Below are 24,091 nucleotides of genomic sequence, written 5' to 3'. Positions count from 1 at the left end.
TCCGCACGTTTTACACCGCTGCGATTTATAAAATGCGGTTGCAAATTAACCGCAGTAGTAATTACGCGACGCCATCAACGACTAGGATGGTTTTTTCTTTCTCTCCTTGTTTTTTTTCTCCCTTCCTCCACCTTTTGTTTCAAGCCTAATTAAACCGGACGATTCAATCTCGGAATTACATGCAATTTATACATATCGTGTTGTGGGCAAAGCTGCGTGTTTATAGGAGGTCGTGTGAAAATCACAAATGTATGTTATATGTACATAAATGTGTGGCGTATACGTACGTAGCTTTGTATCTTTAGTTAATTGATACAATCCATTAAGAACCTTGTTAACCGTAAGATAAGATCGGTTTTATTTATGACGCGTGTTATATGTGTACGTATGTATACATTTGTGTTTATTCGCTTGCGTGTACCGTAATAATTGCGTATATACAATTTTTTTACAGTATATTTATCCACTCGAGAAACTCGCCGTGCGTTCTAACAACCCTAAATCGAATTGTAATGATAATTAATCAGTGAAATATTATTCGCTGGAAATTGAAAACATTGAAGCAAATTATTTAATTTATAATAGCGTCGGAATTTTATTGAGGACGATAAATTGCGTTGAAATTATGAACTTTGCACGTACATGGGGCATTCCACGTTAAATCAGCATCCCGTGTATCTCTAATCATTTGTTAGTATGACGTTTGTACCGAGACAAAAAAGGTCTCGAAATTTGTTTCAGATTGTTTCAGCCACCAGTGAAATTTGAAAAGAATCGGAAAATCAATTCCGAAAACGACGTTTTTAGAAATCTGAATAAATTCACACAGATTCTACGATTTGAAATGCAATTTTTATGCATTACACGATAATGGCATCTCCGTATTAACTTTTTTATTTTCCACAAGTTTTTAGTTTTTGTACGTCGGAATTGGAGTTTTTTTTTTTTTTTTTATTTTATATTCCTCGATTTTAATAATTGCCGAAATCATGAAATTAATGTGACTACGACATTTATTTAAACGAGGCGTATGAAACAAAAAGAAAACATTACCGATATGGGAAAACTAAAAACTTGCGAAAAAAATAGTGAATATTGAGACCACCTGTTGCTCAAAAATCACATTTTGTTTGAAAAAAAAAAAAAAAATTGGCGTTTTCGGTATTGGTTTTGCTATTTTTTACAAACGTCATCAGTGGCGTAAAACAAAATTTTTTTTAAATTCCCGACACCCTTTGGCGGGCTCCTAATAATTTCCTACTAATGAGCTGCCAATTTGACGTGGAATTCCCTATAAAAACGTACAAGTACAGACGAAATATTCACGGCTCTAATTATTCTGTAGAAACAATGTCTGCGCGCGCGTGTGTGTGTGTGTGTAAATTAAATTTAATAATTTGGAACTCACGTCAGACGAAACCCTAATAATCGGGTAAATTAACCGCTTTTGGAAATGAATTGTGGAAATAATTGTGCGTTTGTGTAGCCGCGAGTCTCTTTAGCCCGGTGATGTGACTAGTGGCCTCTAATTAAGAAGTCCGCCGTTGGGTTAATTATTCAACTAATCTATCCATCCACCGTCCATAACGTCCAGGTATAAATTATATATTTGCAACTCCGGCTGCACGCGTCCCGCTTTCTTGGATAGAGCGGTTGCGTTTCCTATTATCTATTACTCGTTACTGTCCTTTTACACACCGGCTAATAACGATCGATTCTCGCACCATCGAGGCTCACACGTGTCGCTATTTTACCGATAAGCCGAGCGACGAATCCCCTGAAAATTTGTACTCGATAAAAAATACCGAGAAATGGATCTGAACCAGCATTTCTATCATCCCTTAGTGGGGCGTTCACGCCCGAGAAAGTCAATTTTTATGGTTTTTTGTATTTTTTCAAACTTTCCATCCCTCCTCTGAACGGACCCGTATCGATTTTAACCCTAAGAAAATTTTTGGGGGTGAAAAACTTTCGATTTTTTCATAACTTTTGATTCATCAAAATTGCGCGATAGGTATCTGCTACAGTTTTTGACCGATTCATCTGAAATTTTGACACGTTGCCATAGAATTTTGACCAAATTCCGAACCGGCGGTGAGATACCCGAAATTTTATGTCGAAAGACGGCTCATTTTACGTCACGGTTCTAAAAAATGAACTATTTTCTTTCAAAATAAAGCTGTTGAAAAAATTCCCATCACGATTTTTGGGCATTTGCAAGTAGATTATGTCAGGAAAATTCGTTACGAATATTAAGTGAGAAACTTGGCGCTCAATGATTTTTCACCTTTTTAGACTCTGTTCAAAATTTCACTCTTCTCATCACCCTGATACATATAAATGAGGATATAATTGCGCAATATTACTCTAAAAGATGTGAGAAATGAATACCCAAAACGTCTAAAATTTTTTTGAACTTTTCCTGCACGAGTAAAAGTTAACTGAAGTATCGCAACAGCAACATCTGCGATTTTGCAATGTATTGTATAATTCGAATATAGTCCGTGGCTAAATTCTCCGGTTCGCGGGCTTGCGAAACTTTTTTTCAAATCGAGCACGGGGCGACGATCCTTGACTAATTTACTAGTTTCTTGAGGATTTACTAAACGTACAGTCTAGTCAAATGCATAGACTGTGAAGACGGATATTATATAACCTGTCACGAAAGCGCGAAAGTAAAACCGAAGTTCGTCGAGTTGAATTTAATTGAAACAATATTTTCTTTTGAAACAGAATTTTGTTTAAAGAACTATAAATTTCAGCTACAACAGCATAACTAATGATGACTGCGAAGAGATTCGAGTATTAAATCGCTTCTGGTATGAAAAGAAACGCATCGTTCGAACGATTTTAATGAAATTTGAGCTTATTTTGACTGTAAACGAATTCTCTGTAAATGAACAAAGTAATTTTTTGGAATTGGTTTTTCAGTCGATAAAAAAAAAAATATGATTAGTGAAGTCGTTACAAGCGATGAATGGCAAACCAATGCCTCAATAAAAAATTCTCCAACCTCATCCAAAATCTGATTTTGTACATCTGTGGAGAATTCATTTAGAAACAAAACGAGCCGAGCCCTAGTTTGTTAAAATCGGTCAAACGATGCGGTTTTTCAGTGTATCATTGATTCGATAATTGAATATCTTCAGTCATCAATAATTGCGCTATTGTACCTGAAATTTATGGTTTTTACATTTTTTTTCTGCGCCAAAGGAATATTGCTTCAATTAAATTCAATTCGATTAACATCAATCGAATTTTCAAACTTTCGTTCCATCCTAATTCTGTTCTAACAGCTTTTTCACCGAACTGTAGGTTTGATACATTCTCAAAGTTCGTTCGGTTACATTTCGAAACGAGCTCTGCAAACCCCGGCGTTTTAGGCTAATTGGCTAATTATCGAAGAAATATATTTTCGTGACAATTTTTTATTTTTTTTTCTGACTGAATATTTTAGTAACTGTGTACTGCGAAGAGAGGCTTAAAATACACACCATTGAATTCGACTGCAGCGTGATCTCGTCTCCCAAGTAAGCTTCACACTTTGTTATTTCAACAAAATGGCAAAAATTAGCGTGTATTCAGAGAAATTAATGAAATAACAGTTTCAAAATTGCAGAAAAGAATTTAATTCAACAAAGTAAAATCTTGATATTCGTTTCGTCAACTTGATGAAATAATACTTTTTTCATCGTTTTGTCAACATATTGAATAGTCTCTGGTAGATTCAACTAAATCGCTTCGTACAGTTCACTAAATCTATTCGGTGGATAAAGATTAGTCGGATTGACGAAATCACGAGAGCCACTGATCGATTACCGCAATCGAAATTAATACGTGGCATCGTTGATCTACAAAATTATTTGTTCGAATGGCAAAATACGCTCGGTGACAAGTGAAAAATTCTTTCTCGCTATAGAAGTAAGATGAGCAGTTATTAGGAAGGGTTCCAGGCATCCGTCGAGTACAATCAGCAGAACTGAATCATTCGTGGTCTAATTCCATTGAATCAGCCTGTCGTTTCACAATCGCGTATTTCTCTGTCATTGTTTGATATGGCGCTTAATTCATGCGGCATAAATCAAAATCAAACTATAATTTTTTCATACACAACAATTAAAAAATTATTTTTCAATCTTTACAAAATGATTTCATCGTGTAGATCTGATTTCGCAATCGCGACAGAATCCGTGGGATTACGGTGCCAAATCTTTTCTTACATATTGTTGAAAAATTTTGTTTTCTACGCGCTATAAAATCAACTCAACTTTTTGGTTGTGTTAGAATAAGGTTTTGTCTGATGCGTATTAAACCAGAAATCTCCTTGCCAAGACCGAATTTTGTTCATTACAACCCAACTTTTTCCTGATTGTGTATTAGAATATTCCATGGTCCATTTTTACTCGGACGAATTAGTGAGGAATAAATAATGATTTTTGCAATTCAGTTTCAACCTCACGTGTAATACATATTTATTATTTAACGATCACAGGTGAAACCCGAACCAGATATTCGAATTTCGAATGCTGATTGAATGATACTCAATATTCGAAGCTCATACAATCAGCTGCTATATCACGTATACAGTGTGGCATATAAGTAATAACATTATATCTTCTCAAAATTTATTTTATCAACTGTTAATTATACAAATATTAGTATAATAGGTAATTCGTTCCCTTTTTTTTTTTTATCATTTCTAACGAATCACTTGCCGTGAATTTAAGTTTGATAAAAAAAAAAAAAAAACTAATGACCAATATGTATACAGCTTTTAAAAGCATTTCCTACTCGTCAAGTCGCCGCTTTTCAAAATCTACGAAAAGTAGAATAAAATTTCATTTTCAATGCGATGTAAAAAACCGCGTTCATAATCCAAGTCCAATTATCAATGCTTCGCAGACGAGCTCTACTTAAAATCTGAACAGCACCTTTGAAGGATGTGCGGAAATTATATTCGTTGAAATTTACCTTTATCCTGATCTTCTCGCCATTTCAAACAAACTTTCCTCATTTGATTCGCGGCAAATGACGATGAGGTGATAAAATTTAAAAAAAAAGTTCAATAACTCCGCGTCTTCTCCACTTCACTCTCAATTAGAGGTAATTGTGTCGGAGTATAAAAGTCAAATGTTTACCTACACCTGCGTTCATCGAAGAGAAGTAGATAAAGAAAGAAAACGATAAAGAGGATCGATTAATTTGTTCGATGAATTTCTGGAGGCTGGCAGAATTTTTTTCTTCATTATTTCTTTTTTTTTTTTATACCTTCATATTTTTGCATATTGATTCCGGATCAAAAACAATTCGGCATCTTCTCTCATTGTCGGTTAATGATTTCATGGGTAAGCTTTTAAGAAAGCCTTTGAAATTCCAATTCTTCGTTTCCCAGATAATTCGCTGATTTGCGAGTCGAGCGAATATTGTATTACGCATGCTAATGATCCTTTGAAGCGAATCGTCGTGAAATCCCTGAAATTAATATACTCCAAGGTGAAATTGCCTCTTGGAGATGATGACTCCCAAACTACGACGAGCGAAATCTCTTTTTCTGCGTACAGCAGATACTCGCTTAACACGCGCTTAATTTTAAGCCGGGTTAACGAATTCACTTTTACGACAAATCTGATACATTATGCATCCGTATATGTGTCGCGGAACAGCGCGGAGAATTATTGCGAAAAGTTTTGACGTTACATAATATTTTTCTAATCTGCATACCCTTTGTGTGATCCTCGTATAAATACAAAATAAATTTTTAAATCTAATTTCTTACGTGCGTGCATAAAGCAGAGAATTGCAAAATAATCGGGACGCAGTTTTTGAACAATTTTTTTTTTAACAACAAAGATGATTACAAAACATGAACAAATTGAACCCGTGGTAAATTTTTCAATCTGCTGATAATAATTTGCTTTAACTTCACCTCAAATTACGAAAGAATAATGAAAAAAACGCCTGAAATATTTCTTGAAGTAACGAGAAATCAAACGACGTTACAACGGAAATCTTTCCGAATCACTTCAAATCATTGAACAAATCGTTTGACAAGCGTTGCAGGAAATTATGGAAATCATTGCGAGTATTGCGGTAAACGTTAAACGACTTCAATTTTCCAATATCGTATTGATTTCTGTCTTGCCAGTAGATATATAAGGCGGGGAGGTTCTTGTTCAATCTGCCTTACCGACCGAGTAGTACCGTTCGGCCGGTAAAACAGATTGAACCAGAAACACACACCCCCCCCCCCCCCCCCCCCCCTATATACCTACTCTTGCCACGTGCTCTCGTCGATTTTCAGTTCACCAAGTGATTTCCAATGATTTTCAACCATTCTGGGTGATTTAAACCGATGTTCAATGCTACATTGTGATTTCTTGCGATTTGAAAATCGATGAAAATCGCCTCAAAGAACGCTTGTATAAATAGGAAATGTTTGAAAATCGAGAGGCAATGAAATGGAATTGAATGTGTGACGATAAATTGTCACGAAAGTGTAAAAATCTTTACAGTAATCGCTGTTAATCAATTTCAATGAATCGAAACGATCAACCTCACATCCAAATGAATGGCTCTCATGATTCGCCCTCATCCATGTGTGACGGATCGCCGATTCATGAATTTTCGACCGTGTGTGTCACGACTCGCGGCGAGCTGACAATGAGTGAAATAGTGAGGGAGAAAATGAGAGAAAAAGAGAGAGAGACGGAACGACAACAGGAGACATCGGGTATCGACCCGTCGTCGCCGTTCGTTCCACTCTATGTACTCCATGTATTCTATGCATGCCGTGGTGGAGGAGGACAGAGCGAAAACACGGGATGTATGCCTGCTATGTGCATAGAGTTAGGGGTAAAAAGTTTCACCGATGTTGGGGGCGGTGTGAGGTTAGGTTCGGGGCGCGTACGTTTCCAACACTTGGAGCGTAATTTCACGGGGATTCCATTCCACTACGCGAACGGTCCTGAAACGAGAGAGGAGAGATGCATCTTTGCTGTTGTAAGGATGTATCTAGGATGTTTTGTCAGGTTGAAAAAGTGATGGAATAAAAATGTTATTTTATAAACAGAGCTTTAAAAATATAGTGTCGGTAAAGTTAATCTAGTTACGTTCGACTGTAGAAGTTACGGTGACGGAGGGGAAAATTTTGTAATACCGATTGTGAGGTTCTAGTGTTAACGACATTATTTTAACTACGTCGTAGAAATCTAGGTATTCTCACTTTTTTTTTTTTCTCTGTATCATAAAATTTTTACCACGTCGCTTCTACGATTCTAGTAGTAAATAGCTGCAGGTTGTATTCGTAAACGAATTCTTGATAGGTCGTTGAGGTGAGATTGCGATTAACGTTAGTTATGACAAACTCAAAAAAGCAACTCTACCGTACAATTTGTAGAGAATTCGTTTCGAGATATTGTATTATGAGATTATATTATGGTTCAGGAAGAGAGTGAGGAACGAGGATAAAAAAAAAAACACAAAAAAAATTACAGAATTGCGTGATATTTTACTGAAATTTTAAATAACAAGTCGTTTACAGTCGAAGCTGAGTGTTTTGAAATAAATTTTTTTGCCAGATCGCCAAGTGACTTTTTTGTAATCATATTTGACTTGACCTCGCATAGCTTAAATTGTACTTTTTAAACATCTTCCTCGACGTGTTTTTCTTTTTTACCGACTGTAGGTACACGTCCCCGTATATAACCTGAAACGCGGTGGAGTAATTCTACAACTTTTTACGGTGAATAATATAATCCCGCTGGTGCATAGTATCACCGCTTCATTATAATAATTCCAGGAGCGTGTAAAAACTTGTACGTTACGAAGCGTCGTCGTTCCGCTTTTTATGCCTGTTATAATTCTCGACGCTGCGTTGAGCTGCTACCGCCTCAGAGGAGGCAACCATTTACATACGTATACATAGTATACAGTCACGACGGTTGAAAGGTGTACAACTTAATTATTACTCGCATTACAATTTGCATTGTATGTATACATATATACGGGGCATTCAACGTCAAATTAGAAACCTATGTACCTCACCGTTTTCGATGTTAATAATTTTTTAGTATGATATTCTTATCAACCAAAGAGGGTCTCGGGAAGTTTTTCAAATTTATAAACAATCACGAAGCCAATTCCGGAAACGGCATTTTTTTAAATACAAAAATATTCACACACATTCTGTAATTAGAAGTGTGATTTTTCAGTACCACTCGATAATGAGATCTCTATATTACTTTTTCCATATCGGAATTGTTTTGTTTATTTTTTTCCTAGTAAGCCTTGATCCAAATAGATTTGAGAATCACATTATTTTCGTGATTACTGATTGATCTATTTACATCGGGGAACAGGAGGGTAAAAAAAAATAATAATAATAAAAAAAAAAAAAACTTTAATTCCGACATTGCATAAACTAAAAACTTGGGGAAAAAATAACAAATATTCGGATCCCACTATCTTGTGGTGCTTAAAAATCACAGCTCTCAAATCATAGAATCTGTGTGAATTTCTCCAGATTTTACAATGTGGCGTTTTCAGTCTTTTTTCAAATTTCTCCAGTGTCTGAATGTGGTGCTGTCGGGAGGTTAGTTACTGTACGACACCAGAGAATATGGTTTACAAGTTGTTTATTGCCAGAAAAATCGGGTTACACAGTTCGGATGGCGTAGTAGAAAATGCGAAAGGCAGGGAAAATAAACGAAACGAGTTTACGCATGTGCCAAGAGCGTGGCGAAGATTGGGGAGAGATGAAGAAAAAGTCCAGGCTCGCCCCCGAGTCGAGGCCAAGGGTCGCGTTGCGCCATAAATGCCAGATCTAGGGAAATTTCCGGCGCGGTCAGACCCTTAGCCCTCGGCTAGCGAGGCGAGGCCTGGCCACTCGAAGGTTAGTTGTAAAGAACTATAGAAAAAGATACACGTGGAGAAACGGAAATATTTTAATGGTTTTTCGCCGGCTTGCCGGTGGCGGGTGTCCGCCACGCTGAAAAATTTTTAAAAAAATTCCGGGACATTTTTGGGTCGGTAAGAATATCATGCTAAAAAATCATTTGAATCGAAGAGGATGAGGTACACAGGCTGTTAATTTGACACGGAATGCCCCATATATGTATAATATGCGAAGTTTGTTCCGCCTCGAATAGCATTCGAATAGTCGCGCAAGGTGCAGACTGCCGTCGCTGCAATCCCACGATCTATACCGACTATGCAGCTACGTATCTGTAAACGTATAGGGCATTCCGCGCCAATTCAAACTGGGTCTGACCCTTGATCTCTCTGATTTGACTCACGATTTTTCATGTAATTCTTCCGACTCTCCATGGTATTTGGTTTTTTTTTCGAAATTTTCCCAAGCGACTTGAATTACCAACAATTTCTTAAAAGCGATGATATATTGATCGATACTGTTTAAAAATATGGAATATTTCTAAAAAATCTTGTGTCATGCATCAAAATTTTTTAACTTTGAATCTTTGAATCAGAGTGGACTGACTTGTCCTTCTGATTTGAGGTTATTTTTTCTCAAAAAAAAAGGTCGCAAATAAAGAAGAAAGAAACTTTGGTCTAATTCAACTCGAGGCTGAAAAATTTTGATAATTGTCACAGGGTTTTCCAGCTTTGTTAATTATGCCGGTAAATACGTTGATTTTCAAATATTGTAGATAAATGGAGAAAAAAAGTGAGTGCCTTCAAGAGTGAAAATAATCACAAAAAATCGCGAGCTAACTGAGAAAGATCGAGATTCGGATACAGGTTCAGTTGGCATGGAATCCCCTATATAAATATTGCTACAATATCGCCGGCCATTCGATATTGAGAGCTTGTGCACTTTTTTCACAAGGTTGAAATTAGTAACGTTATCGTAAGAAAATATTGTTACTGAGGAACTACGATTTCGAAATATGAGTGTGTTTTGTTTCGTCAACGTTTATTGAATTTCACAAAATTTCAAAATATCGAAATAACGGTTTTAGCTCAGTATGAATCGTTAAGATAACCTCACTAACTTCAATATGATTTTTTCTTCGTGTTCCACGGATACATATGTAGGTCTTACACGTATTTAAAGTAATAATGACGAAAAATAATCGATTATCAATTATCGATTATTTTTACACACAATCGGTTTTTGTTTTTTACTCCCAAGAACGACGCAACACAATATCAATTAATGTGATTGGAGTATCAATAATTACCTACGTATTACTTACCAATTACTTATTTGATGTAACAAGTGAAAGATTAATGAATATTTTCACCTGAAATTGTAAAATATTTTCAATAAAATTGTAAATCATCAGAATACGTTTCCGCAATTAAGAATACGTACTAAAATTTACGAAATTTTGGTTTCATACGCGCCGTTTCAAAAAAATACAAAATAATCGATTAATCGATTAATTCTTACCAATTCAATCGAGTCGTGTTCGATTATTTTTAGCTTAGCGACAATCGCTAATTTTCAAGTACGGAAGTATTTAAGGCCTAGGCTCGGTGCATGCAGTTAGGTTATACTAAACTTCCAGCAAACGTAATTAAAGCTCTCGACTCTTACAGCTGCAGAAGTGTGGTGGGGCGTCTTATCGCCAAATCAACGATTCCCATGTAATTCACTCTCATGGTAGTCAGGCTTAACATTACAGCCCTGCTGGTCATTAATATGATATATTACACTTCTGTTTTATATCCACAATATAATGTTACAGGGGCATAAATATGCGAAAAAGTTTAGTGGCCATATATTGATTGCGGTCGGAAGGCATACGATTCTTTTCATAATTATCGCATCCTTTATTTACTTTCTTAATTTCTTCAATTAAGTTATATATATATATATATATATATATATATATATATATATATATATATATATATATATATATATATAAAAATACGAGCTGACAGAGCGTGATAACGAGAGCGAGGGACGAGGGTCTCTTACGGGAGAGAAAGGGTGCGAGGGAGAGAGAGAGAGAGAGAGAATGGCGCAACTTTTGGGGGAAAAACGCGTCACACTTGACCCAGATCTCTGTACCTGTACCGTACGTACATACCTACCTATATACTCACCGATAACGCGTGTTTATCGCACGTGCAAAGCGTTGATGTTTGAAACGGACAGAAAACACGATGTGAACAAGGGGGGAAAAGAGCAACGTTTGAAAAAAAAATAAAAAATAAAAAAGTAACAATTACACGGTTTCGTACCCATTTTTTCTCCCACAGTATGTGTATGTAAAAGGTATCGTGTCACGAGCAGGCGCGTAATTACAGGTGTACACGTTTCAACCGCCAATTTTTTCCCCCCTCGATATTCTGCGTTTTTTTTTTTTTTTGTTTTTTTTCTTTCATCGTTTTTCTCTTGTTCGGTCTCTTTTTATTTTTTACACTTCGATTCAAACAGTATCATTTGAAATAATCGGTAGATGATTGTATACACTGCTGTAGGAATAATATTCTCTCTCTGTGTTGTATGTTGTTAAGTATGGTGGACCAATTGAACGAATTCGATACCAATAAGTACGAAGCTAATAAATATGGTGTACTGCCACGGGATGTTTGTTGCGGAATTTTTTTGACAGGTATACAAATCGTATATATACAGAATTGATATTCGTTTACAGAAATTCAAGTTTCAAAATAATCATCGAAACAAATGCAGTGGTACAAAAATTTACTGGAAAACGGGGTGGTGTTTTTTTTTTGTTTTTTCCTTTTTTTTCCATCATTTTAGAAAGAAAGTACATGGCAAAACCAAAGTTTTCAAACCTAAAACTAAAAATTGAAAGAGAGCAGGAAAGAAATTAATTTTATTGCCAATGAAAATGTCACGTACACCCTTTTCCGATACTTCTCAATTTCGCTACCCAGCCAAGAACATCCCGCACGTACGTACGTACGTACCTTGGCGTAATAATATAACCGAAATTGGAAACGCCCTGCAAAAGGCTGCGTCGAGGCTTCTCACCGGCGGCGGCAAGAGACCCATGCTGCATTGTTATTTGTTATCATGTCATCCTTGTCGGGAGGTCTCGGCGTGGACGTCTATCGATCGTACACAGAGCCCTGCCACCTCCCCCACCCCGTTTCCCGTTGCGCGCCACCGGCTCAGACCTCCTCGATGCAGTTGCGCGTCGTGCGCAGACGGTAAAAATCGGTACCCACGTGGCGCAGGCGTGGGTTTGTTATTCGTCCGTCCTTCTTCATCCGTCTCCCCCCCCCCCCCCCTCCCTCGCCGTCGCTATATTCCCTTCGCCCCCTTTCACGCGTTCTATTCTTACCACCGAGCCGCACACACCGATTCTCGCGTAACGCAACATGCCGCGTGCGCGCATGTGTGCGTTGCGTGTTGCGTGCCGCGTTGTGCTTCGGGTACGGCGTAGGGGGCGAACGACGCCCGCAGCCTCCCCCTCCCCACCTTCTCTTCGTCAACCAACATTGCCCCTCTACTCGTCTCTTCGACGCATCCCCACCCCTCGCGTTGTTCTGCATTTATTGAACGAATCCATCTACCTACCTACCTACCTACCTACCTACCTACCTGCCTACCTACCCACCCGCATACCTATCCTATCTACGCCTGCAGTCTACCTTTCGGCCCTTCCCCCTCCCCGCCGACCCTCGGTCCCTTTCTTTTTATCTTTCCCATCTTTCCTTTTCTCCTTGAGCCGTCGCTGCGTCGCTGCGGGACCAAGATGCGTGAGCCGCGTGTCCGTTGGAACATTTCGTGGGAGAAAGAAAGTAGAGGGGAGGACGACGACTTCTCCTGTACTCAAAGACGCCCTGCATCTTACCTCGCCTCATCTTACTTTACTTTACCTTGTCTCGTCTGGCCTTGTCTCGCCTTATAACCTCGCCCTGTTGGCCTCGACGATTTTGCCGCCGTTTTCTACCTGCGACGCATTCTTGCAGCGACGTTACCAGACGAATATCTTCTCCGGTGAAAAACGATGACTCTATCAACGAAGGTTTCCGGTTTCTCAATGTAATGTTTATAATATATGTGCATTTTACAACTAGATTACGATATTGTTTATGATATTCATTGTCGAATTTGGTTGCTGCGTTACGTGTGTATACTTCTAAAGGGTTTGTATCAACTATTCCCCTTTCAGCCACCACCTTTCATCGTGCAACCAACTACTTGTCGTTCTTTTAAAAATTTTGTCCATTTCTTTTATTTTCAACTTTAAGAAAAATGTTGTGAAATTTTCAAGTAAAACGGATAAATTTTGTTACGTTTGTTTAATGCTCGTTCAAGTACGCCGTTTTTTATTTATCATACGAGTATGGTGATCCCGAATCAGATGAAAAGCTTCGACGACGGCTAATAATTCGTGCAACTTGTGCAGGTTTTTTTTTGTTATTTTATTTTTTTTTTTTTCTTCAAATTTCGAAATTTCGAAGCAAAACTTACACGCATAGCTACGTATAGTAACGATATAAAAATTGATTCAATCTAATCAAGCATATACTCATTCATATGGGTGTTCCGTGCAGTGCCTGAAACATTTCAATTACGTGTCCACTTGGAACAATAATGTGTAACACGTACTTACCTAATAACCTGTCGACGATTACGATCTACATCCGTTTATCGTGACATTATGTGGCAAACGTTGTAAAGGCACGTTACCCGCCTATCTATTAAATACCATACCTATAGGTATGCATGAATTTGCCTGCATTAGTCACGCGACAGCAGCGAAGTATATAGGTTGTAAAAGTACAAATGATAAAAAAAATTGTTTTTTTTTTCAAACGAAAAGAGAGACAAGAAGAGAAAAGAAAGACGAAACAAGAAAACACTTGTCCATTATTGCCGCTTAAATACAAATACAGCGATTAGGTTACAGAAGCGTGTTACATGGAAAAATTTACAAACGGTAGAGTGGTTCATGTTCTAACGTTTCTTTTTTTTTCCATTTTTTTTTTTCAAATATTACAACAATTAGCAGCAACGTCTGAATATTTTCCCACCTCCTCCAGTTCCCTACAATTTTTTATTGTATTTTTTTCCTTCTCAGTATTTGTCTAAAATTACGTCGACCGGCAGGTTGATCCTGGTTTTGAAACTATTTGGCAAATGTAAAGAGATCGTACTGCGTATTTGATAATAATATATACCCGTTCGCGATCGGGTTACAGCGGCATGTTAGACAGGCAAGTAAGCGTATACATAGTTCCAAATTCGTCGCCGCGACGCAAAAGCGCGGGGAATCGATCCGACAAGCTCCCGTAGCGCGTGAGGAGGCGGAGGTGGAGGTGGAGGTGGGGGTGGATATCTCGTCGCTCGGCTGGGTGACGTCACGTGACGTCACGCCCGCGCGTAGTTCCGTCGTCGACGTTGCCGTAAGCGACCTACGCCACGCTGAGATAGCTTGTTGGCGGGAGAGATGCTCGCTGTTCCTCTCTACCAAACAATAAGTTGCCGCTGCTTCGTGTGACGTAGGTGTAAGAACAACGTAGCTCGAGGTTACGTAGGTACTTCAACTAAATTTCCTTCATCTTACACGTAACGCGTTTCTGTTGCGTACTTCGCACGTATGTGCGCTTGTTTCCTTCTCTCTCGCTGTATCAGCCGATTCGCAAACACCGCGTAGTTGTTAAATCGTACGAGCCTTTGATCACCGTCACCTAATAATGTAGGTATATAATGCGATGATAGAGAAATCATCGATGTGTTATGGAATTAATTTGTACCGGTATTTCGATTTGACTGGATATTCTCGGTTTTATACGTGCAATATTTATTCGTATTTTTTAACTCCCTTGTATATTTCTTCTTTTTATTTACGGAGATTCTAGACGATTCGATAAAGGCGATTATGTAGATTGTCCCATAACTGTGAGTTGAGAATTTTTGATTCATTGTTTATAAATTAACCGTAATAGGCAGAGATTGTTGTTACGTTGTCGTAAAAGAATACATCTAAAAATGGCTTGGATGCTTGTAGTTGATAACAATGATTGTGATGTTTTACATGCATGATCGAAGAACAGTTTTTACCGCGTGAAAAAATCCTATGATTAACGAACACTTCGAAACTGTAATACCAGTTATTACATATTATAGTTCGACGAAGTAAAAGAAAAACAAAGCAGATTACATCAAATGAATTTCCTGTTTGTAGCTAGATAAAATCGCTGATTATACGATTGTACAGGCCTACGTTACACGTGTACGGTAACTTCGTTGCGCAGTTATATGTATACTGTTATCCGTGATTAACGTACTTTGCAAACTGATCAAACACCAATTAGATCGTTACTCAAAAGATGCCTGTAATCAAACACTCTAATCGATACGAAGCAATAATTCAATGTTTTGTAAGCTGTCAAGAATCACGCGCCGTGCGTAAAGTTTTTGGAAAGTTTCGACCGAACTTTTCAATTTTTGTTTTATTCTGCAAGTTTATCGAGAATAGATTACACAATAGTTAGTAACGTTATTGTAACGATGCACGTTGTGAAAAAGCGTTATTTCGTAACTTGTTGAAATTATCTGAAATTCAGCAAACCATGATGTAACAAGATTTCATATTTTGAGAAGCTGGCTTCTTCAAAGTCAATCTAAAATTGGAAAATAGAATGCAACTTTGAAAAGGATTGACTTTTTCAAAATATCTTGTGTGTTTTTCATCCACGGTTAATTGAATTTCAGACAATCCCAAAGCTGCTGACTAAAGACGATTTTTCCAAACTCGCTTTGTTTATACAATAACGCTACTAACTTTGAAATCGTAATATTAAGCGAAGTCTGTTTTGTATTTTTATCTGAAATGTTAATTTTCATTGTCTTGTCTTGAAGTTTCTATGGCAGGTTCTCATATATTCAAGTACAAACAGATACATTATTTATCATTTCCGAGCCATAGAAAAGACTATAAATTTCGAATTTTCCACAACCTGATGTACTGTAATGAAACAGCACATTGGAACCTTGATATTTTGAATAACAGAAGCACCCTTAAGATTTACAACAGAATCTGTGATCCGGAGGGTCTAAACACCCTCTGTGCAACTGCTTCGATTCAAATTATCCCAGAACAGACCCTCGAAAAAAGACAAATTATTTAACAAATTGATAACACGTTGCAATTATTAACCTTTTACCCTGTCACACGGAATCTTTCCTACCCGCCTGACGTTTTTTCACCTATTATACTTCGTAAACCACAAGTCGCCGAGTTTTCTTCCAAATAAACAATCAAGTGAACAAACTATCGAATCTCAAACAACACACCTCAAAGAACACACGTGAATTTTTTCATCATTTTCGAAGTCACTTAAAGTCACCAAAAATAATTTTAAAAAGCAAAACACCCCACAGAACGTGACAAGTTAAGGAATCAATCGAAATTCGCGATCAACCGATCGACGGCGCAGCCCTAACTTATCCTACGAGCAAACTCGTACTTTGACCCGTCGATGCGGTCATCGTGAGGGGGGGATACGTACGTACTACGAAGGAAATATAGTGCCGATACAGTAGTACGTAGTACACGGTAGTACTACCCGTCGCAAGTCAGACACTCGGTATAGGTATAGTGGTGGTACGATGGAGCGAAATCCCTGGTCGTCTATATAGTCGCGAGACGCAAAAGTCGCGTCTGTATGAAAGACGTGCGGGGCGTGGGGGGGGGAGGGGCGGTGGGGCGGGGGGGAGAGGATCGAGCCTCCGTGCGGATGCGCGTCGGTGCGACGTCAGTGGCCGCCGAAAGCATATCGTGCGTATCGTCGAGTCGCGTCGTTGCGCCGACGCACGAACCGTGTCGAGACGGTGGGGGGGGGGAGGGGGAGGGGCGACGCTGGAGGCGGCTGCGGCAGCAGCAGGGGGGGGGGGGGTGACAACAGTGTGAGAGAGAGAGAGAGAGAGACGAGCGTGAGGGTGATCGAGAAACGTCGAGGGAGGGGCGAAGGACCCGCGTCCGTTGCGGCGGTAGTACTACGCGAGGATCCACGAGATAACCACGCGTGATCGGTCGACGCTTGTAAGGCTGTACGTTTGTATTCACTGCGCTCGGTAGTTTCCTCCTTCTTTAGTTCGTTCGAGTCGTAGTGATTCACGCCAGTTTCACAGACCATTCATCGCTGTACTGGCTTATTACGTTTCTTATTCTTCTTCTTTTCGTCGCCTCGCTTTTTTTTCCCTCACGTCGATCCGGGCTACTACGCGAGTCTGCGCTTTTTAGTTACCCTACGTTGGATTGGATTGGATTGATTGTGAGACTAGTTGCGAGAACGATTCCATTCGATTCGGTTCGATTCCGTTTTCTATACGCGGTTTTATAAATCGGCACTGCGCATCGGCATTGCTTCGTCGGTTTTTTCTCGCGTTTGTTCGTTTGTTTACGTTTCAACTCGATCAGTGACGGTGTGTTTTTACAATATCTTTATGTGGGTGGGTGTGTGTGTTGTTTAGTGTGTTTAGTGTTTGGGTGGATGTCGTGGGTTTTTTTTTTATTCGACCAGTGCAAAGGCCAACTTCGGGTCTATTGTTTATTACATTGTTTGTTTGTTTACTCGGAACTAGTGAGTATATGTTTCGAGTCACATGTATGTACCATTTAGCACCCTTGTTCGCCTTATTTCGGAATTTACCGAACTGAAGTATGTACGCAGTTAGCGTCTCTCTGCGCTTCGCATCGAACGATATCTGTTCAAGTGCTTGAACGTCGCAGCTACCCAAATTTCTCTACACTGAGAGAAAAAAGTCGTTGAATCAACTAATTGCGCCTTCGCGGGCTGTGGAATGAATATACATTTGAGTCAATTCAAGATGTGTTGGTCTATCAAAATGTTTATCAGCTCTATCTATTTTTGTTTTTCGTATTAGACCGTTTTTCTCTCAGTGTATCTTCTGTTTTCTTTCGGTCATATTACGCAGTAGCGTCTTCAACTGACTACACTGAGTGCACACCGTTCTAGTTTATTCTACGATTTCGCTTTTGCTGTTGGTTGAAAACTGGGGAATTCGATCTCTCAATCAGTGCAGCCGGTTGAAAACAAAAGACAGACGGAAATCAGTCGTTGACGGTGAATTTTCTATGTCGATAAAACAGAGGGTGGCGGGACTAAGAGGAGAAGAGAGAAATTAACGAGATAGCTGAGCGCAGGATCGTTAAGATTTTGTCGATTCGTCGATTCGCGGAATATTCATCATACCTGTTTCAAAATTCTTAATATAATTTTTGTGTTTCTTACCGAAACGTGAAACGCGGCGTCGCGGGCGGCGGGCGTGAGAAGTGATACGCTTGAAGTTCGTCGCAGGTCATTAAGCGCGACACGCGTTATCGAATCTTGATGCTTCGCGTGAAACAGCGCGCCGTTTGAACGAAGCTTTGAGAGGATGCCCTAGTCAATTTCGACGTTTTACGTATATCTTCAGCTATCGAAGTTCGCGTGTTTGAAACGCGAAAAGAGGCTGAACAGTGAATAAAAACACTCTGATGCGTTTTCATTTGGTGCAGGAATGACGAAATTGCACGAATTTTACGAATTTACTCTACTTACTATGAGGCTGTTAAGGCCCTTTTTCGCATTTAAGATATTTAGAGATATATACGTCAGCGTCGAAACTTCCAGCAGCAATCGTGGATTCGTAATTCGATGATTTCATTCACCACGAAGAGTGATCATAATAACGATTAAAGCGCGTCGATTGATATTCTTGAAGCGGATAAACGATAAATAAATAAAGTTATGATCAAATATATGCCGCTGCTAAATTCAGACCATATGTATAAATAATGTATATGTATAACGTATAAACTGTATGACCAAATATGACTCACGTGTGTTTGTTTTTTCGCTTGCGGTTCAAAACTTGGAAGGGTAAATATTGCGAATGGTCGATATTTCGAAATTTCAAACAACGTGAGAAAATAAAATAACGAAAGATGAATGGTTCGAAATATTGTTTCAATTTCGGAAGTAGTCAATTTACTCAGTGACACTTTTATTTTCGCGTCTTTGAAATTTCTTTATATCGGTCATTCGCGATATTAATTCTTCCAAGTTTCGACCCTCACCCGTTTTTTCAAACAGCTATCGTGTTTTTTTAACGCTTTCGAGTTATCATTTCAGAGTATTTGAATTCCGCATTCCGTTTTCTCTCTTCTACGCAACAAATACCTATGACTTGGGATTTTCTCATTTTAAGGTTAAAATCTCGAAACAACAAACTTGATCATCCCAAATGGAATATAGAACCGTGTTTGCGCGTCTCTTGTACATACAACTAATTTTTAAACACGACGTCTGCTGTATAAATCGTCGAATCGAAAATTTAGTAACTTCTTCTTCTTTTTCTACCTTATGGCTATCTTCAGAAAGGAATGCGCCAAAGTACTCGGCTCTTATCACCGTCTGATCAACTGTTACACCACAAGTTATTCAAAATCCCATCGCTTGAATTTACCGTCTCTCGCGGTGGAAATTGACGGTTTCTACGCAGCCAATTCCGAATAATAACTCTTCCCCATTTTTCTCTCTCTTCGAGACAATGACGAATCGTGACTCTGATGACGAAAGTTAGTCGCATCCGCATCACTCTCTATCTCTCTCTCTCTCTCTCTCTCCATCTCTCTTTCCAGTTCCTTTCTTTTCTCTTTTCTCTTTTCTTTTTTCTTACCTGCTATTCTCGTGTATACGTAACGTAAATCTTCGTCTCGAAACTCGACCCGGTGATGCTTGACGATTCGTAATAAGCGATGCGTTATATTTTAAGAAATTGGAATGCGTGATCGTGTTTTTTTTTTTTTTTTTTTTCAAGATCCCATACCAAATAGTGACGTAACGATTTTTCCCACATTTCTTGACATTCGCGTTCCAATATTTTGTGAATGTGAATCTTACAGATACTTCGTATTTTTGTTATGAAAATTGCGAGAATAATACTAAATTAGACAAAAAAAAAAAAAACATCAGTTTGATAATGAAATTTTATTATAAAAGTTTGTCTTGACGTTTGAACCACACTCTAACCTCAAAATTAATTTATTTCCGTTATCAATTCGTCGTTAAATAATCAAACAAACAATCGGCTTGGTTCGGATTAGATCGGTAACTTCCGGAATAAGATGCAAACGGCGTTAATGCGTTCCTACAACTTGCATGGTGTGTCTGTCGGTCAATCAATTGTCAAATCTTAGGCACAGAGAGATGGCGCCAGATTTGAAAATGCATATTCGCATTCGCAATCGCGTATACTTGAAAATTTACATTCGTTACATCGCTGATGCTGAATAATTTTGTTCCATCTGATTTGAAAAATAAAAAAAAAATAACCATCTCCGACTTCGGTCGTTATTATATTTCTTCTGCGAATTAATTATTTAACAATCGGATCAAACCGAAGAGAAGTTTTAATTATTCTCTATACAACACATATCACAACGTCATTGTGCACGAAATATTAAAATTATTCATTAAAATGAGTAAGAAATTTTTCAATTTGATGAAATTATTAGGCAATCAATCGACTCAACCTTTCAATCATTTTTCCAATTAATCTTTGATTTTTTTCGCGTTACTAATATTTTTCAAAACATTTCACTCGGTTCTTGCGTTCATCGTTTTTGCAGTCCGAAGAGGAGATGAGAGTAAAAATGTAGCATGAAAAACGATGAATTTCTAATCCGAGTGATCATTAATCTCATCACTTCTATTACACATGCACGTAGGTACATATACGTTTGCAATTATCGTGAGAGGAGCCGCGTGGCTTGAAACTGGTCGAATTAAGAGCGGCGAGAGGAAGAGAGAGAGAGAGAGGGAGGGAGGGAGGGAGGGTGAGAAAACGAAGGAGACGGAGGCAGCCACCCAGGTGGTTGTTTCAACAACTACTTAATCGAGATCTCTCTCGAGTTACGGTGTCAAGTGCAGCACGAAACGACAACCTTTGCATACCTACCCAACAATCGTGTATATACATGATATACCCGTTTGCGATATCGAATAGACGCGATTTCGTCCGGGGCAGGGTAAAAAACAAATTGCCCTCTTGTTTTTTTTTTTTTTTTTTTAAATATTAACCCTTTCCTTAACCTGCTTTCGTACTGTTTGGTATCGGTATTGCAAGTTTATCGATATTCATTAATGAACAACCTGCGATTATCGACGTTCCCTAATTATCTGAGCTCTTCAAATTTTTGATTGATAAAAAGCTTGTTATTTTTTTATTTTTTTATTTTGTTGTTACCCGCATTCTCTTCTCACCTACTGCATATCTTCGAGGAATCGTCACAATTTCCCGGGAATCAATTCTCCGATTCCATCATCATCACCAATAATCAGTGCGTTTGTCGATGATTATTATTATTCTCGGCTCTTTTTTTTTTTTTTTTTATTTATTTATTTATTTATTTTTATTCTCCCACTCTAGTCCCGTCCAATATTGCAGATTGTTGTTTTAACCGACCAAAATACATAACCCCCGTTGTATTTATATACAACGGTACGAGGTATGAAACCGTGTGGTGTAAACTCGATGCGAAAAAAAAAAACAGGCATCTGTACGATAGGCTTGAAGGGGGGAAAAGAATGGCGAAAAAAGGACGATATAATCCCACATAAAACCAAATAAACTTGCGAAATTTGTTGAGACGATGAGAAAGAGGACCTCTTTTTTCCTCTTCCCCCTCCCCCTCTGGTCGTTACCATTTATTGTTAAACACGATATCGTGCTGCTGCTGTTGCGCGTCAAGAACAACTCCAGCAGGCAAAAAAAAACAAAAAAAAAAAAAAAAAAACAAAAAAACGAAAAAAAAAATCGTAATCCTTGTAACCTAGGAATGTACATATATTATTATACGTATGATAATGAGGAGGATGAGGACAGGTTAGCAAATACGTCTGAATTAACCGCACGGGTTTCCTCTCACCTGACGTATACTTATGTTGTATAATAATTGACCGTTTTTTTTTTTTTTTTTTTTTTCATTTGTCCTTCTGTGTTTTGAATACTGGACTATGAAAACTTACTGCAATTTCGATTGTTTTCAAATTTCGTATTGACAGGATTTTAAAAAAGATATATATATATGATATATATCTGTCAGTATATTGAAAAAAAAAAAACGTAGAATTTTTCTTGCTTTTTTGATTAATTTTTATCACCGACTTGAAGATATTATATTATATATACCCCATGTCCGAATTACGAGGTAAAATCACAAATGTATTATTATTATTTATGTTAAAAAATTGCTCTGACTATTCTTTTTTCATCGAATGCCGTGTATGTACGTACGTGGTGGAAATATTACTGTTTTACTTATTTATTTTTAATTATAAGCTTTGCGATGACGATTATTCATTGACGTAATTATAAATAACACGTAGGACAGAATTAGAAAATAAATAGGAAGTGGAAAAAGAAGAAGAAGAAGCTGCCGATGTCAATGTTGTATACTTTTCTCGGTCACCGCCGCTTTCGTTACTCTACAATTATTCGCGTAATTCGCATAATTTATTTCACCGTTGTGTTCACGCATTTATGTATACAAAGCCAAGGTGATTACTGCACGCGTTATCTATTACGTTTCTTATCAATGTGTAACAACACGCGCCGTTTAGTCTATTAAACAACACGCTGTGGGTACGCAAATTTTCAGTGCGTCGATACAAAGCCGATACACAGAACCGAACAACGTAAGACTTTGCTATTGCGTATAATATTAATAATAACAATAATAATATATGTACAACTACATTTATGCACAATGAGATGTGTAGTTAAAACTAGTACATTAAGTAATTTTACACACTTATATATATATGTATAAACAAATTTATCATCTCGTAATTTTTTTTCCGTTCCCTCCCATCTCGGAGTGTAAGAGAGCACAACATCACAAGTTTATTTATTTATTTATTTATTTATTTATCATATTCTTTTGTTTCCTTTTTCCGAATGTAACCAGAACGGGATGCAATTAGGATAAAGCAAACGGCGTTCTTATCGACCCGTCGTAACGTTACAATGATATTATTTGTAAGAAACAAACCGCGAAACAAATCAATTTTCACATCATTTCGTTTTTTTTTTTTTTTTTTTTTTCCTCATCCCAGACGTCGAATTTGCAATATAATATACAGTGATGAAAGTGCGGTAATTATTGCCAAGTCGCTCGATTCTCGAGAATATGTGACAATTTTTGGTTGTTGATTTTTCTTTTTCCTAAATCCCTCACCACCTATACACGTACATAGGTATGTAAAATTTACACGTGAGATTTTTGGAAGGAAATCTTCCAATTTAACTTATTCATGTGTATTAAAATAAACTTTGTACGATGGTAAATTTTATATCACACCCTCAACGTATCGTAAATGTAATATATAAATATGCAAAGACGTATCTATGTAATACCGAATGGAGGGGGGGGGGAAGGGGTCAAGATTGTCGAATCGCTATATATATATATATATATATACATTTATATATAATAATGACGCATTCTCTCCGTTCATATTTTTATGATCGAATCATCGCGTTTGGGACTTATTAGTCATTTGCGCACGCATAAATGATGCGTAGATACATATTTTACACACACGTATAATACGCATAGCGTGTTAATAGGACGTATATCTAGGTATGCCATCTAAGTATATCTGATGATAATAATTACGCCGCGTTTCATACGTGAAAATCTCTCTCTCTCTCTCTCTCTCTCTGTCTCTCTCTCGATAGATTGTAGATGCGTAGATAGCGCTAAAGATAACGGGTAAAAAAACACGCGTTTGCGACACTATCGTCATAAACGCCATGTGACTCCGAAAATTAAAAAAAAAACCACCAGAAATAACAGAAATTTGAACGACAAAAACCGCGGGGAAATAAAAATTTGAAATATTTAATAATTTTCCAAGGACACAGCGCGAATCTTTTTCTTTCTCTCTACTTCTCTCTGTAAAATCGAATAAATACAAACGATTACACCGGGAAATTTTCTTCCTTCATTTAATACGTCGCAGTTATTTTTCGAAATTTTTTATACGCGCACCCTTGTATCCGATTATAATTACTGTTTGACCGAATATTATTATTTAAATAACAGACGATGTAGACGCGTACGAA

The 24,091-nt window shown here is 37.8% G+C and overlaps 1 protein-coding gene across 9 annotated transcripts in view; it reads left to right on the top strand.

The window, feature by feature from the left end:
- LOC124302140 (growth factor receptor-bound protein 14-like) overlaps positions 1–24,091 on the top strand; it is a 304,566-nt gene that overhangs the window by 26,512 nt on the left and 253,963 nt on the right. The gene's annotated exons all lie outside the window — the stretch shown is intronic.

Source organism: Neodiprion virginianus, chromosome 4, assembly GCF_021901495.1.
Source record: "Neodiprion virginianus isolate iyNeoVirg1 chromosome 4, iyNeoVirg1.1, whole genome shotgun sequence".
NCBI classification, from domain to species: domain Eukaryota; kingdom Metazoa; phylum Arthropoda; class Insecta; order Hymenoptera; family Diprionidae; genus Neodiprion; species Neodiprion virginianus.
The sequence above is the reverse complement of the archived record's forward strand: the minus strand, read 5'-3'. Positions and strand labels throughout refer to the sequence as shown.